Genomic DNA, 10300 nt, shown 5'->3' with positions numbered 1-10300 from the left:
CTGCCCAGGAACAGAGCGAGGCACCTCTGGAGGCAGTGAGCTCTCTATAAGTGGGAACTCTCAGTAAGAGGCCAATGTCACCTCCTAAATCCTTGCTGGGATTCGGTGCCTTTGTACCTCAGGCTGCGCAAGGCTGGGCAGTGCATAACCTGGCTCTGCAGGTCCCCAAGCCTGGGCTGCAGCCATGGCCCTGCCAATATGCCATCCTGGTATAAAACAGATACACTCATATGCAGGCTCTGATATCACAGCAGGGCCTGCTCACCCCATGTTGGTCACACAGTGGTCCCTGATGACCCCCTGGGCTCAGCCACAGGCAGGCTTAGACAAGGACTGGACTGGTAAACATCTGTGTAGGTCACCAGGGGGAAGCAGACACCTTCCTCTAACACTTCCATGTCCACCTGGTCCTCTGTGCTTCGGGACCTTCCCATTGCCCTTGGGGCTCTCTGTCCCTCCTCCCTGCTGGCTGCAGTCTCTGTCAGTGCATCCCAGAGGCTAGTACAGATGGGCAGGAGGTGCGGATGGGCAGGTGCTGGCACCCATCGTTGTCCAGGCTTCCTCGTTCCTCCCACCTCTGGGATATGGCTACCTGTTCTCAGCACACCAGGACCCCTTCTTCCTCAACACAAGGATGGTTCTCAGACAAAAGCAGGGAGGGGTCCAGGAGGATGACCACTGGAGGGCGCTCAAGCCCCTGTGCCCAGGGTAACCTCATCCTAACTGCTTGGCTCTCTACGTCCTGCCTCATCAAGTCGGTCCAGCATTCCTCTGCCTGAGCGACCCACAGATGAAGCCTCTGAGTTAGGGCTCCTCAGTAGCAATCATACTCCGAGCTGTGGGAGTCAAACAGGGTGAATCATGCAGTTGCCAGAGGCCTCAGTTGCCCATTTCTAAGATGGGACTAAAAGCCGACGAAGACTTGGAAGAGCAGACAGCCTGTGAGTGAAGTACTCGCTAATTCACACGCTCATGGTCCCGGTACTCCCCGAAACCCTGAGGGACAGGGCCAGCTAGGGGCCAGGTGGGAGCAGGCCAGCCACGGTGGCCCTGTGATTACTGATTGTCACATTTCTGTAGTGGGCCCCATCATTGTTGGGCTGGAGTCCCAAGAAGGCATGGTCTAGGTGGGCCTGAAGTCCTATTCGTAGGTGAAGTCTAGGTGAATAGACTCTGAAGTGAGGAGAGTCACTGATGGATGGGGGCTTTGGTGAACAGTCATTATGGGAAGGGGTCCACAGTGGGAGGGGCTCTTCGGGACGGATGGGTCTGCTTTGGTCAGGATCCCTGATAAGCGGGGCTGTTGATGGGCAGGGTCATTGATGGGAAAGTGTCTAAATGGAAGAATTCATTGATAGGGCTATTGGTATTAAGGGCTACTTGGTGGGTGGGGGTCACTGATGATCAGAGGTCCTCAGTGGGTGATTGTTCTGCCGGGTTACTTGTGAAGGAGTCATTGTTGGTTTGGGGTCACTCGTGGTCAGGGCCTCAGCTGACCTCCTCTGGGGGGAATCTTGGCGCGGTCTGGGGTCTGCGCTCCTATCTGACGTCGGCAGGGGGCGCCCCTTGCGCGTCGCTGCGTCTGGTCTGCTCACGGAGACTCCACCCGGGCTATAGAGGAGCCACAAGGGCACTTGCGTCGGCCTGGAGGCGCTGCGGGGCTGCAGACCGGTGCGTACTTAGGCGTCCCTGGGGAGGGTTCCTTCTATTTGCAAGCCAGCACTAGGTCCCTGCGCCTGATTTCTACTCCAGCTTCGTTCGGTACAACTGGACATCCCTTTGGAACAAACACACCGGGCAGGGCGGAGAGGCTCAGAGAAAGGGGAATCTGGGTTTTTGGTTGAGCAAGGCAAGGGGCGAAACTTATACAAGGCTAGATGTGCCCTAATTCAGTTTCCCCATCTGTGGAATGGGATGTGGCATGATCTGCCTAGGCGAGGACAAAGGAGGTGGCTTAGCTGGGTCTGGGATCTGAGGACGCCCGAGGCTGTGAATTCTTGGTCAAGTTCTCTTTCTGAGTCCTGGAAGGAATAGCTTTGGGAGAGACTGACTCTTTTCTGCCTGGATTTGCCAACACCCACCTCCCCCTGAGGAGGAAGGCCAACAACTCAATCCATACAGAGATCGACGACCCTCTTCCTGGAAGGGAAATACATTCTTCAGAGGAAATCCTGGTCACAGTAAAGTGGTTGAGCACCACTGACTGACCGTCCTCTCCCAACATGGGGGGACAACCTTTTCTGCAGAGGTGTCAGGAGCCTTTAGAGGACCCACAACGCATGTTATTCTGGACCACTTTCCAGATGGGGAAATTGAGTCAAGTTAGTTGTGGCACCCTGTTAGAAAGCCTTCCCACACCACCACAGCCGCGGGGGGGGGGGGGGCGGGAAGAGGCGGGAAGAGGCCTGCTCACCCCCTCCCCTGTTCTACATGCTCAGTGACCTCTGTGTTGGGGCACATGGCATCATGATTTACGAGCAACTGAATGGTGTTTGTGTCTCCTTGGAAAGCAATCTGGGCTGGGCTCTTTGATGGTGGACTCCAGGTCTGGGAACCTTCCTTGGACGATGATTCGAAAACCACGCCTTGCCTCCTGCACAAAGATGTTCAGCACAGTGTTTATAACCATGGAAAATTGCAGCTACCAGTGGTGTGTCCCCAGAGCCCTTGGGGACCCATACGTCTTGAGCTGGTGTCAACACTGAGACTTTTTTTAAAAAAATACTGGGGTGTATAGAGAGAAGGTACAGGGTTAAATTGGGGTGCTGTGGAGAACCCACTCAGGGAGGCCCGATCAGCCTCCCCCACCACCACCAGTCTTTACCCCGTGAGCGTGTGCTTTGCTGATCGTAGGAGAACGCCAACATCATTTAAATGGAAAATTATTGAAAGCCCCTCTTGTATACTGCAGTATTTATGAGCGAGATGATACGGAGGCTGGGATTTGTTTTAAAACTAACTCCAGATGTGTTACTGCACTACTAGGGCAATTAACAAGGAAGTTTGTGCACACACACACACACACACACACACACACACCACTGTGTGGTGGTGGGTCTGGATGGGGGAGGGGCAGGGAGAAGAGGTAGTAGTGTCCCCTCCGTGGCCCCACCTGGAGATAGACATCCTGAGTTTTAGTCTTGTTCTGCATTGTGGTCAATTAGCTCCATTATCTGGGATGAAATGGGGAAAAGGGCTCATGGCAAAACCTTCCTTAAGGTTGGAAGGGCAGGCCAACAAGGCAGGGCCAGGTCTATAGGATACACCAGGCTTCCTGGTCAAGTGTCAGGACCAAGCTATGGTCCCAGGCTTAGCCCCAGAACCTGGGACAGAAGGGGGGAACAGTCAGGAAGAAAATGAGAACGTTTCTCTGCTCTCTAGCCCAGCACCTGTGGGTGTCCCCAGTGGGCAGGTGCCAGGCAGAGCCAGGAGACTCTGCTATGGCTCAGCTCCCCAGAGGCCATTGCAGCTTGTTTATTCTTCTCCGCTCCCCAGGGAGGCTTACTTTGTTGAGTGCGTGGTGACTGATGCTGAGTTTGTGCTTAGGGGACAATGAGGAACTTCCTGGTTAAGTGGAATGACACCCATGGAGGCTACATGTGAAATAGGGAAGTCTGGCTTCCTTCCTCCAGGCTGATTAGGCCCAAGCTTTGGAGCCAGGCATCCAGGCACATGTGAGATGGGGGCAGGTGGAAGTTACAAACTATGCCTGGGGTGGTGTGAATGCTTTGGGCTGTCTGATGATCCAGGAGGACACTGTCCCATCTCACTGCTACCTCTCTGAGCTCCAATTATGAGTGAACGCGGCTGGGGGGGGGGGCACGTCTTACTCCTCGAAGCCTGTAGCATCTGACATGGAGCCTTAGACTACTAATCTTTGTGCCTTTTCGCTGAAGCTGGGAACAGATCTTGCCTGCATGTGGTGGACACTTGGGAGAACTCTGTGCAGCTAACATAAAAGCTGTGACTCCCCATCCTCTGTTGGATACCCCCACCCTGGCATTCGCATCTCTAGCTGCTGGCTTGTGGAATTCACCACCCCAGAGCCTCTTCAGGCCTTTGTCACTGGGAATGCTTCCTTCCCTTGGTCTTTGAGCTCTTCCTCATCTGTTACCTCCTTGGGGTGGGACGTTCAGCTGGTCATAGCAGGCTCCCATCCTTGCATCTCCTCACACTCTTCTTGCTCTGTGACTTGTACCTGTTCCTATGGAAGAGTGGAGACATGCACACACACACACACACACACACACACACACACACACTCACCCACTCACACAGTCACACATTCTCACACACTCACACATACTCACACACAATCTCACACACAAACTCACGAATACACACTCACACACTCACAATTTCACACATTCACATACACACTCACATATTCACACTCACACATACACACTCTCACACTCACAGACACACTCTAACACATACTTACACACTTATATAGTCACACACACTAACACACTCACACATATACTCACTAACACACACACACACACACACACACACACACACACAGAAAGCTTGCACTGGCTTTTCCCTGGACGCACAGAGCTCTGCCACCCACCATGCTGTGAGGAACCCCCTGCAAGCCAAGAGCAGGTGCCACAGGCAGACATCCAAACTGACAGCCTTATGAGGACCCAAGTCAATTCCCAGGATGTGGGGGAAAACACCAGCAGGTGATCTGCCCCCTGGCTGTCCAGGCTTGTAACTGAGACTCCTGTAGTGTGGTGCAGAGAGGACCCACCCACTCTGTGCTTGACTAACGATGCTGTTTGGTTTGGTGTGACAGCCAGCAGTATATGACAGGAACGCATTTTCCTACTGGTCTTTCCCAATATTTGTATTTCCTTATATGGCTGTGGCCTGCACATGTCCTTATGGGCTCTGGAAGACTCCGAAGATGCTAGAGACCCTGGTGCATGCTGGAGGGACAGGATGACTCTGAGTTCACAGAGGTTTCCATGGGACAGGCTGGGTAGGGTTGGCCACCACAGTGCTCAAACTGAGGTCCAGATCCTCTCTATTACTTAATCACTGGCTCAAGGAGGCAGGTTTGGCCCATTAGCTGAGATGACTGAAGCCAGTTACCATGCTAGGACCTGTTGGGGATTCCATCAGTCCCCATAAGGAGTTCTAGGACGGGTTGGAGCCTGTCTGGGCTGGTGGATGCTCTCTTGTCTCATCTGCTCTATAGCTGGACAGAGCTGAGGCATAGACCCACCCCTGGGTGGAAGATGAAGCAGATGGCACAGAAATCAAAAGTGGTTAGAGTTGGGGCTGATGGGTAGGTCTGCCATTTCAGGTCTCCTGAGGATGAATGTTAGAAGTTCAAGGCCTGCCTAGATAACTTAGTAAGAACCTATCTGTCACACACACACACACATACACACACACACACACACACACACACACACACACACACACACACACACAAGCAGAAAGAGGGCTTGAGTTGAGGTCAGTGGTGGAATACTTGCCTAGAATATTCTGTAGATGCCGGAGGGGGTGGCACACATCAGGAGAGTATCTGTCACTGTCTACCCCCCCCCCCCAGCCACCATGAGAAGCGGAGGACATGGCTCAGTGATAGATTGTTTGCATAGCATGTATCAAGCTTTGGGTTCACTTTCCAGTACTTAAGCAACAGCAGAGAAGCCCACCGTGGTTAGGCAGCTGAGGGGAAACGCTGGGGCAGAGCACCAACCCCATAGGACGCTGGCCAGAGTGAGGACATGGCAGGAGGGGCTTCCTGCCCATCTTCTTCTGGGACCTGGACGCTCAATGCATGGTTTCACCCAGCTCCTGCCCGTGGACTGGTCCTTCTGCAGCCCAGCCTGGGAAGAGTTAAGTGCCGGCTGCCCCCAGCCACAGTCTGTCTGATCCCCGAATCCTCTTTTAATTATTTTGTTCTGCTGATGGCAACACCTCCTGCCCACCCGCACCTGCTCTGCTTGGTATGCACTGCTGGGGCCCTGTGAATATCTTGCCCAGGAAAACAATAAATGAGGCCTAACTTCCTGCCCAGAGGGGCCCTGGTGTGTTGGCCTGGCCAGGACACCCTTGTATATACCAATCCCTGGCAACTGAGCTCAGTGATAGGGGGTCAGAGGTAAGAGCTAGGTGTACGTGCAGGGGGGCAGGGAACAGAAGGAGGGAGGAGTCCTAGGAGTCAAGCCCATTTTACAGATGCAAGAACTGAGGCCAAGAGGGGAACAAAATCAATGTTAACTACCTTCAGCACCAAGGAAACTGGGTAACCATCTGGAGGTGTCCTGCCCAGAAATGAGCACACGTGTTTACAGTACCCATAGGAACGGGCAGCAGCTCAGCTGTATTTTGCATCCTTCCTGCAGACTCCCTTGGATTGCAGATGGGGCACTCAGCTGTCCACCCAACTCCAACTCCACCTCCACCTGGGTTCTAACTCTCACAGGCCAGCCTCACCCTCTGCCACCAGGACCATACCCAAAGAGTCAGAGTCCTCCAATTGGGTGATTGCAGGGTGATCTGTGGGTTTTCATCCTGCATCCCTACAGTTGGGGATCCCCCCCCTTCTCTTTCTTTTTTTTTTTAAAGATTTATTTATTTATTATATGTAAGTACACTGTAGTTGTCTTCAGATACACCAGAAGAGGGCATCAGATCTCATTACGGGTGGTTGTGAGCCACCATGTGGTTGCTGGGATTTGAACTTCAGACCTTCGGAAGAGCAGTCGGGTGCTCTTACCCACTGAGCCATCTCACCAGCCCCCTCCCCCCTTCTCTTTCTAAAAATTAAAAAAAAATTATTTTGTATCTATGAGTGTTTTGCCTCCTCAACCGTGTGCATGTCCGGTGTCTGGAGAGGCCAGAAGAGAGCATCAGATCACTCTAGGACTGGAGTTACAGGTGGTCGTGAGTGCCCATGGTGGAGCTGGGAGACAAACATGGGTCCTCTGCCATTACGACCCAGTGCTTTTAATGGCCGAGCTGTCTCTCTAGCTCCTGCCCCCATTTTCTTTGTGATATCTTTGACTGCTTTTCCCAGTGGACCAGTGCTAATCGGAGGGAGAGGAGAGAGAGCGAGAGAGCGAGAGAGCGAGAGAGCGAGAGAGCGAGAGAGCGAGAGAGAAAGAGAGAGAGAGAGAGAGAGAGAGAGAGAGGAGAAAGAGGAGAAAGAGGAGAAAGAGGAGAGAGTCAGGCCTGAGCCACCATGTCTTGTGTTTTAAGACAGTGTTATGCACTGGAGCCTGGCCAGTGAGCCCCAGGAGTCCGCCTGTCTCCACCTCCCCAGGCTGGGCTAACCAGCATGCACCACTGCACCATCTTCTCTATGTGGGTGCTGGGGATTAAAGTCAGGTCCTCATGTGAGTGCAGCAATTCCTTTCCCCACTGAGCCCTTGCTCCCGTGCCCAATGAGATTCCTCGGGAACTGGTGCTGAAGACTGGGGTACCCTGTCCAATACCTCTCCCACAGGAAGACTCAGCACAGGGGTGGATGTCCGATATGGTAATCTACAAGGTAGATAAAGAGGTAATAGGGAGAGGCAGAGCCTGTGTTTAGAAATTATTTTATTTTTAGTTGCTTGTTGGTCTGTGTGTGCATTGAGTGCACTTCCCACAGAGACCGGAAGGGGGCACAGGGGTAACCAGCGTTATAGGCAGTTGTGAATTGCCTGACATGGGTGCTGGGAACCAAACTCAGGTCTTCCACAAGAGCAGCAAAGTGCTTTTAACTGCTACGCCATCTCTCCAAGCTTGTGCTTTATACTTTCAAATCAAATCACACACACACACACACACACACACTACATACTCAGTATACTCCCATGCACCCATGCAAGCACCCACACATGCACTCTCACACACTCATGCACACACAATGCACACATACAAACACACATACCTTCTTACACTCACACACACATACAAGCAGACATGTATACATTCTCTCATGCACACACATGCACACACAGATGCATAGACACACACATTAAAGCACTCACTTGTGCACTTTCTCACATACAGTCATGTACACACACACACACACGGATGCACTCATGTATACATATACATACTACATCAGCACTTGATGTCATTGTGGGTGATTCTAGAATCCCTGTACTTCAGGCCCTCGTTCATGATGGCAGTATATCTGCATATAACTCCTGCCTGTCTTGTCTCAGATTTTGAATAATCTCTGATGATTTATAATCCCCCAGATAGTAAGCTTGCCATATAAGTAGCTGTCATTCTGTATCGTTTAGGGAATATAACAAGAGAAAAATCGTCTGGGGCTGGGAATGGGGCTAAGCTGGGAGAGTGCTTACTGAGCATGCGCGAGTGCTTGCTTACTGAGCATGCTCGAGGCCCTGGGTCTACCTCCTACAGCACGTGACCCAGGAGTAGGGGTGCATGCTTGCAACCCCAGTGCTCAGGGAAGCGGAATCAGGACTGAGGAATTCAGGGTCATTCTTGGCTACTTAGTGAATTTATGGATAGCCTGGGCTACATGAGATCCTGTCTTACGATGGAAGGAAGGAAGGAAGGAAGGAAGGAAGGAAGGAAGGAAGGGAGGGAGGGAGGGAGGGAGGGAGGGAGGGAGGGAGGGAGGGAGGGAGGGAGGGGAAGCCCACATATATTTAGTATATCTGTTGTCTTTCAAAATTTTCCTTCTCCCCCTTCTCCCTCCCCTTCTCTCTTTCTTGTTTTGAAACCTGTTCTGTAGCCCAGGCTAGCTTTGAACTACTGACCCTCCTGTCTTCACCTTCTGAGTACTGGGTTGATGAGCATACCCATCACGTCCCATCTAAGCCTTGTCACTCAGCAGTTAACTGGCACATGGAATTGGGGTTCTCAACTACAGATGATGAGGACCGATGGTAGACACATCACTGGGGACAGAGGTCCAGCTTGTGGCTCCGTCTTCCTTCTCGTGCCCAGGCCCGTGGGATGGAGCTCCCCGATGCGATGGAGGTGATGATCCTGACTCTCAGAGGGGCATCAAATCTAACCCTGCCCAGTACAGGGCTGTACACTAAGACCTGTGGACTGGGCTCCACCCATAACGTCGCTTGAGGGAAAGATGCCGGAGGCGTCCGTGCTGCTCACCTCTCTGGACAGAGACAGCCTGGGGAAAGGCATAGCTATCGGACTTGTGGCGTGATGTTCCAGGAATCTGAAGAGGGCTGAGGGTTGAGATGCTTCCTGGAGGGTAAGGAAAGGTGGGGCGGCTGAGATGCCCCTCTACTGGAGACCACCTTGACTGGGGCAGGAAACTGAATACTGCTTAGCAATCCTACTACCTCTCCATGGATCCTAATTCATTAATAAGAGGAAGAAGGAAGGACACAGGCTGGTCTCCCTCACATTGTTATTCAATTGGGATTGGAGTTTTAAATCCCGTAATAAAGTGACAATTTCCATTTCCCAGGCAATTCATTTTCACAGAATGACCGGGGTCATGCCCCACTTTGCAAAAAATCATTGGTTCACGATTAAATCAAACCCATAAGCTGACTTTTCACGGCAGCACTTCTTAAAGGAGAGGCCAGCCAAGGCTTTTCTACCCCCAAAAGATCTGTCGGGAGGTGGGTGTCGGGGAAGGGTAGGTCAGAGGTATCTCTGACAATCCAGACTTCTCCTCCAGGGGACAGGTTGTGCTTTGCTGGTGACAGGTCCTTGCTGGTCATCCTCCAGGCTCTTCTCTCAGAGGTAGGGTGGGAGGTCTCTGGGTCCCCCTCGTGATGTCATGGAGCAGAGCTGGACTTCCTGAGCTCGGTTCTGAGCACCCAAACACCACACCACATGGACCTCATGAGGAGACTACCAATGGCTAGGGATCTGTGCAGCCCACTGAGGTACCCTAGCTCAAGTCCTGAGTTATAGGTATTTGGAGCTTGGCCTCAGGGCTCAGCAGGTGCAGGAAACCCTGGGTCAAGCTGAGAGACTAGGTACTTGCTGTCCCAGGGACCAGACAGGAGTTCCAGGTAAAGGTCTCCATGAGCTGCTCCTAACTTCCAGGAGAGCCCGTCTCTCATTCATCTAGGCTGCCCAGGTGGCTTCCATACCCTTCCTCAGCTGGTTACCTCAGCATTCTTCTGGGGGTGTGGCAATGGGGACCTCTCCAGACCTGTCTAGCATTGTGGATGCCGGCTCAGTTGTCCGGTATATTCTTGGCCATATGATGAAGATAGAAATGTCCCCTTGATGATGTCCAAGCTTTGGATGGGGCACTGAGAGAGGCCAGGTCTGGGGTCCAGGGTTGTCCACGTTGTGGGCTTCTATTCTTCTATTAAAGGGCCAG

At 52.5% G+C, this 10300-nt stretch overlaps 1 long non-coding RNA gene across 1 annotated transcript; it reads left to right on the top strand.

Moving 5' to 3' along the window:
- Positions 1–1070: 1070 nt before the first annotated feature.
- Positions 1071–9421, top strand: Gm46926. The gene is made up of 2 exons (XR_001785003.1): positions 1071–1671; positions 8723–9421. It is a non-coding gene; the product is annotated as a predicted gene, 46926 (long non-coding RNA).
- The last annotated feature ends 879 nt before the right edge of the window (positions 9422–10300 follow it).

Source organism: Mus musculus, chromosome 5, assembly GCF_000001635.26.
Source record: "Mus musculus strain C57BL/6J chromosome 5, GRCm38.p6 C57BL/6J".
NCBI classification, from domain to species: Eukaryota; Metazoa; Chordata; class Mammalia; order Rodentia; family Muridae; genus Mus; species Mus musculus.
This window is presented reverse-complemented; position numbering and strand designations above follow the sequence as displayed.